This window comes from Zosterops lateralis (assembly GCF_965231275.1).
Source record: "Zosterops lateralis genome assembly, chromosome: 23".
In the NCBI taxonomy this organism is placed as follows: domain Eukaryota; kingdom Metazoa; phylum Chordata; class Aves; order Passeriformes; family Zosteropidae; genus Zosterops; species Zosterops lateralis.
The window spans coordinates 5,201,828-5,208,950 of record NC_139783.1 but is presented as its reverse complement, the minus strand read 5'-3'; positions in this window follow the sequence as shown (position 1 = coordinate 5,208,950).

The following is a 7,123-nucleotide window of genomic DNA, read 5'->3' as shown; positions in this document are numbered from 1 at the left end:
TCACAAATGTATGACAGACAGTAATGTAGTTATCACTGTGTAGAAGATTTTGTAGTTTTGGGATTTTTAGAATGTAGATGCAAAGAGACAAAATGGAGATTTTAGGGTGGTGCCCTGGGTTCTTCTTCTCCCTTGGCATCCATCTTCTGCAGTGACGTGGGCACAAAGTAGTATCAGTGGATTGGGTCAAAGTAGAAATGACTCTGTTAGTATAGGTGATAGGCATTGGTATGAAATGGTAAATAATAACCATGTAGTTATCTGTATAAAGGCAGAGTGACCTCCCATCACAGGGGGAGTCACATCGTGTCTGAGCTCCCATGAACATCTTGGCCAGACACAGAGAATTTGTAAGATAAGAATTAATAAACAACGCGAGAAACCAAGAAAACCAAGACCTTGAGACTCCTCATTATTCTCACATCACACCAAGCTCAGCACAGACAAAGACTCAAAGCCTTCAGAGGTCAGGAGGGAAAAAGACTCCCTCGGACCCACACAAACCACCAGCCTTGGAATCTCGGGAAGAAAGAAACCATAAAACCTGAGATTGTTTCAGATGCCTCTGTCCATGTCCAGCTCCTCACAGCTGAGTCCCTAAACATGCACAGTGGTTTATAGGCATTTATTTTCCCCTCCAGTTCACTTGGAGGTGATTTTGGGATCCTTTAGAGGAACATCTGACCAGCCCCTGTCCCCATTCCATTTTATTCTCTCCACTTTGGTGTTGGCCTGCTGGGTTTGACATGGAAATTGGTAGTGTCTCCCCATTCTTCCCTCCACCCCTCAATTGTAACATGTATTAAACCCTGCAAATGGCCTCATTTATCTGATGGGGAAGATGTGAGGTGGAGAAAGTTAATAGGATTTTGTTTTCATGAACATTGTGATAGTAAAGAAAAATGTTTGTCATTTTGGTGTGGTGGTGGGTGCTGGGATTTGGGGTTTATTTTTTGTTCTTATTATTCATTAGTATTACTTTTCATTGGTAAGACTTTTAAATCTTACACATTATTAACTATGGCTGGATGTCACTCACTGGGAAAATTCCCTTGGTTTTCCCACCAAGATTAAACTGTACAGTGAACTCCGAGTAGCCAGTGGATTCTAAAGTTGGAAAATCCTGTTAATGGTGGGTTTGGTGTGGTTTGGAGCTGGGCAAGGGTCTCATCCCCTCCCGGAGGTGCCCCAAGCCCGCTCTGCTGCCACGTCTGCACTGGCGGCCCCTCAGGGCTGCCCTGCCCTGGGGACATGGTGGGACCCCCCTCCTGCCAGGGCTGAGGCTCCTCATGGCCCCTCACAGCCCTTCATGGCCCCACAGAACCTCTCCTGGCCCCTCATGGCCCCTCACAGCCCCAGGCACGGGGCTCCTCCCAAAGGAGGAGGGGTCGGGCCCTGCTTGTTCTCCTTTCATTTCGGTCCCTTCCCAGCCCTGAGGAAAGAAAGGCTGCAATGGAGCCTTTCCCCAGCCTTTCCCTCTGGGTTCATTGCGGCTGAAGCTCTGTGCTGGCGCTGGCCCCAGCGCCAACATCCCCGCAGCCCTGCAGGCCTTTGGTGTCCCCCCGTGTCCATTCCCTGTCCCCGAGTCCCGCCCGGCTCTGGCAGCAGCAGGAGCCGCAGCGCACCGGGCGCCGGCCCGGCCCAGCCGGGGCTCCCGGGCAGGAGCAGCAGCAGCGCCGGCCCCTTCCCACCTGCTCCTGCCTCGCCTTCCAAGGCCTTTGTCCACCTCAATTCGGCACTAGAGCAACAATCACCCACCAACAGCCCTGATTGCTCAGGGCCCGCCTGTGCTGCCCTGACCCAGCCTGCAGAGAAAGAAAGGATCGGCTTCCAGCGCTCTTTTCAGCACTGTTTTACTCCCCCTGAGGTGACAGCAGGAGGTGCTGCTGCCTTTGCCTTGGCAATTGTAGATCATGGCTGCTCTTGCCCCTCTTTTGGTTGCCACTTTGATTTTATCAGGAAAACTGCAATTGCCCTTTTTGATCAGTGCCACCCAGAGGTGCTTTTATGATAGGAAACTCTGGCATCATGAGCAGCAGATCTCCAAATCTTCAAAATTCCGTGAGCACAAAGTTAAGGAGAATTAAAGCTACACAGGCCACATTTGCAGCACTCAAACACAGCCCTGTTGCTGCTGCTGCTGCTGAAATAGAATCAACTGGCAGAGGCCATCACAGAAATTGCCTCTGCAGTGACAAATAAAATGAAAAAAATCCACCAGGAGAAAGAGAAACCAGAACTCCTTGACTCCCTTCATTGCTTCCTCCGAGCAGCAGCAGCAGCAAGTGGAGATGGGCAGAGGTATTTGCAGCTGCTGCTGATCCCAGCTGGAGCCCAGCCTGCTGCCCAGGGCCAGCGGGAACCTGAGCCCAGCCCGGGCAGCTCCCGCAGTGTCGGGAGCTCAGCGCAGGCGGGGCCAGGCCCAGAGCCCCGGGCACGGCCGCCCATTGCGGGGCAGCGGCGCAGGCGGAATGTCCTGCGGCCCAAACCTCCTGCTCCTGCCACACAGCAGCGCCCATCCTTCTCCCCCTGCTCCTCCTCTCCCAGCACGCCACCAATTCCAGCTCCCAGGAGCCTTCCCAAGACAGGGCTCAGGCTCCTGTTTCAGCCTGAGTGTCCCTGCAGAGGAACAGGGCATCTTTCAGGCACTTCCACAAGCTCAGGCTTCTCATTTCATGAGGCATCTGGGATGAAACGGGTCTTTTTCAGAAACACAACAACAGAGGGAATGGATTAGAAATTATTAGAAAAAAAATTACCCTTCTTCCAGACAAACTTCACCAAGTCATTCCCTGCATTTCTCCTTTTCAGATTCTTTCAGTCATCTCCTTGGTGACTTTCAGCTTGTTCTGGTGCTTATCATGAACTGATTGTGCTCTTTATTTAGATCAGTGCCTGAGATGTAGAATCATCTAAACTGAACACAGAAACAAACTCCCTCTGTCAGCTCATTTTCATGCTCTAGATCACTTTCCAGGTGTCCATGGGCATGTTGGAATGATTATCACACAACTCTCCACTCCTGGCTGCAGCCTCTGGAGATTCTTTCTCTGCATTCAGCCAGGCTTACATTCCCTAAAAATTCGAGATAGCCCGTCATGTTTTCTTAGGGTAGAATAGTAACTATTAAAACCTCACCAATGGCACGACTCTCCAGCCCACCAGGAAAAAAAAAGGACAAGTTGTCAAGTTCTCCAAACATTTGACCTGCTTTGCTGCAAGAGTTGTGCTGCACACACTGTGTAGAAAGCAAGGAAAGCTGCAGTTGGTGGCACATCTTGTGACAAGGTCTTGACCTCACTCTCAAGGAAAGGTTCTTGAAAAGAGCAGACACAACTGCAGGGAAGATTCTGGGAAAACTGCAACACCTTTCCAAAAGTGAAAAGAAAATGGAAAGAAACTATCCAAGATGCTTTTCCCTATTTGTTTTTATGCTCCCATTTTCTATCTTGCACTACTTCTCCATCCCATTCATTCCAAATGGATCTCACCTCTAAGACCAATGACTTAGCCAGTTTTAGACACTGTAAAATACCATGAGCTACACACAGTTTGCCTTCCCCTGTTCTTGTTGGAAAGCAATGCTGGAGCCATAAGTGCAGGGCTTGGGTCAGGCACGAATCCTCCAGGCAGGGAATGTGCCCTGACAGTGTGTGAGCCTGAGCAGGGCCAATGCCCAGCAGCGTTGCTGTGCTCGGCTTCCATGGAAGCATCCCAGGAGCAGCTGCTGAGGTCAGGAGCCATGGCAGGCACCAGGCTGCTCCAAAGGCCCTTGGCAGGGTGGGCTCCTGGCCTTGCTCTGTGTGCCAGGAGCCGGCAGCGCTGGGTGCAGGGAGCCCAGGGAGGGCACAGAAATGCTGGGCTGGGAAATGCTGGGGGGGACAGCGAGATGGGCGTGTGCAGCCGGCCAGGGCACAGCAGCAGCACGCACAGGGGGCACAGCCTGCAGGACACATGGCCAAGGGCTGGGCAGGGCTGGCAGGGCCACAGGCACCCAGGCCTTTGTCCCCTGGGCTCTGGCAGCGCCTCTGGAGGCCCCACAGGAGGAACTTTCCTTTCAGGGCCTGCACTTTGCTCCTCCCTGGCCCCTCCCTGAGGAGGCTGGCAGGGCTTGCAGTTTGATGACATTTGTCCTTGCTGCCCCTGCCATCCCAGTGCCCCACAAAGAGCCCCGAGGCACCCGGGAGGGACAGGCCCTGCTGTGCCAGGCCTGGGCTCAGGGCTTGGCCTTTCTGCTCCCTCCAGCCAAGGCAGGCCTTGCTCAGCACTGCAGTTCCTGCTGCTCTGCCCCAAGCTGGCTCGGCCGCTGTTGAAAAGGGACTTGAGGTACCTCGATCCCCTCAGGGGGCACATGGGAGAAAACAACAGACTTCTCACCAGGGTGGAGAGCAAACTTTAACCTGCATATTTCAGAGAATGAGCAACATGTGAAATCTTAAAGCACCATGGAAGTCCAGTAAATCGTTTCACAAAGCACTGACTGAGCAAACTCTGACCTGTCCTACTTACATTTCTCCAGATTTTGAGAACAGGAAGTCAGGAGAAGAGAGAGAGAGGGGAGATCCACAGTCCCCCTTGGATCCAGTGCCATCTCAGCTGCTGGGAGCTCTGGGGCCATGAGACATTGTCAGTGTCACACTCGTGTCACAGCCTCACCTGCTCTGGTCCCTCTCACAGGTGGGGTTTTTGGGGTGCCAGGGGCTTGGCAGCCCCTTTGGGGCTGGAGCAGAGGCTGCAGTGGCTGGGGCTGGGGCAGTGACCGCCCCACCTACACAGAACTTACCCTGGCCCCAAACACACCCTGGAGATGTCTGGGGCCATTCATCATTTCTCTGCTCTCCAGCACCGAGGCAACAGACTGTGGCTGCAGCTCTGAGCTGGTGCCCAAGGCAACCACCCCTGGCAATGGGGCTGCAGGGAGCTGCTCTCAGGAAACCCCCAAGAGCTGGGGAGTGCTCTACAAATGCATCAGAAACATAGGATACTCCATGGAATGTGAAATATCCAAAATCTCCCTCAGTAATCGGTTCCTTCTCCTTTCATCATCCCCAGCCTTTGGCTGTCTCATTCCAGACCCCACCCTACCTCCCCAGTCCTAACCCAAACCCATCCCAACCCCTGCTGGACATCAAGACACCCTTCCGAACTCCTATTTCCCCATTTCACACCTCCTAAACCCCATCCCACCCATCCTGCCTCACCCCATGCCCACTCATCCCTCTCTTATTTGCATCCCACTTTGCCCAATCCTCTCCCAACCCCATCCCACCCTGAGAGGCTGTGGAATCAAGTAATTTTGGGTGGGATTGAGTAGTTTTCAGAGACATCGAGTGGTTATGAGGTGACAAATAAAACCCCCTTGTCCCTTTGAGCACCAAGACATGGAGAAAATTACACCAAATACCCCCCACACCCCCAAATGCTCCAAAGTATCTCTCTGAATCCCAGATCCCCTTGAAACACTAGAAGAAAGTGAGCCGACAGATGCCCTTGATGAGTTTATTGATTTTTATCCAAATGTGTCTGCTTTAAAGGGATGGAGATCAATCAAAAGAATATTAAGGACAACCAAACAAAAGGATCACCAGCCCAGTGTCTTCCCAAAGGAAATTACAGTGAGTGTTTGTCACCAGGGCTCTGACCAGGGTGTGTCCTCCAATGGGGGATGGAGTTGGAGCAGGGCACAAAGCTCTTCCCACAGTTGGGGCACTCACAGGGCTCCCCTTTGCTGATGGCTCCGTTGGTGTCGGGTCAAGTTAGACCTGTTTGAGAAGCTTTTCCCACACTGGGGACACTCGTAGGGCCTCTCCCCAGTGTGGATGCACCAATGCTTGATGAGGTCGGAGTTGTCCTTGAAGCCCTTCCTGCAGTCGGGGCAGCGGAAGGGCCTCTCCTCTCTGTGAATCCGCAGGTGCAGGAGGAGATCTGAGCTGGTCTTAAACCTCTTCCCACACTCAGAACACTCATAGGGCCTCTCCCCAGTGTGGCTCATTTGGTGGATGATCAGTAGGGACCTCTGGTTGAAGCCCTTCCCACATTCCCCACATTTGTATGGCCTTTCCTCAGCGTGGGTGTTCTGGTGGTGGATCAAGTGGGAGGGTTGGCTGGAGCTCATCCCACACTGCTCACACTTGTAGGGCTGTTCCCTGGTGTGGATCCTCTGGTGGTCGATCAGGTGGGAGTTTCTGCTGAAGCTCATCCCACATTCCCCACACTTGTGTGGCCTCTCCCCAGTGTGGATGCACCGGTGCCTGATGAGGTTGGAGTTTTGCTTGAAGCCCTTCCTGCAGTCAGGGCAGCGGAAGGGCCTCTCCTCTGTGTGAATCCGCTGGTGTCTGATCAGGTGGTCTCTCCGGCTGAAGCTCTTCCCACACTCCAAGCACTTGTGGGGCTTCTCCCCATCATGAAGCTGCTCATGGACCAGCTCACAGCCCTGGCTGAAGCTCTGTCCACCTTTCATGCAGAAGGCAGGTCTTTCCTCCTCAGAGCACCCTGGGATGGGTTTGGAGCCCCTCCACCTAAGGGATCTCTGGGGCTCTTCCTCCCTGTTGGATTCCTGTTCAGTGGAGCCAATCAAAATGGGCTCTTCCACAAGGTTGTGCTGCGGGGATTTGTCCTCCCTGGTCTCCATCCTCAGCTCATTGTCTGGGGGAAGAAGGATAAGGAGAGGATGGGATTTGCCTCTGTGCCAGAGGAGAGGGGAAGGAGATCCCCTCAGTCCATTCCTGGCAGGACGGCAGGAGCGGGGATGGAGCCGGGACAGGTCGGGATGGGCAGTGCGGGGCTCTCGGCTGCTCCCACCCGCTGGGGCCGGGGGGAACCCGGCCCGGGGAAAAGGAGAGGGAAACTGGGAAAACTGGGGGCTGCACATCCAAACTGGGCCTTGCTGGGGACCCTGGCTGGGCACTGCCAGCCCTTGGGGCTCCTCTCGAGAGATCTGGGATGGGGGGAAGGCAGAGAGGGGTGGGGGATCCCAGGAGTGGCATCACTGGGAGGGTCTGGTTTGTACTGGGGTAACTGGAACATTACAGGGGCAACTGGGAGTGACTGGGAATGACTACAAGCATGCTGAGGGCAACTGGGATATACTGGGAGTGTCTGTGACCATAATGGGGGGACTGAA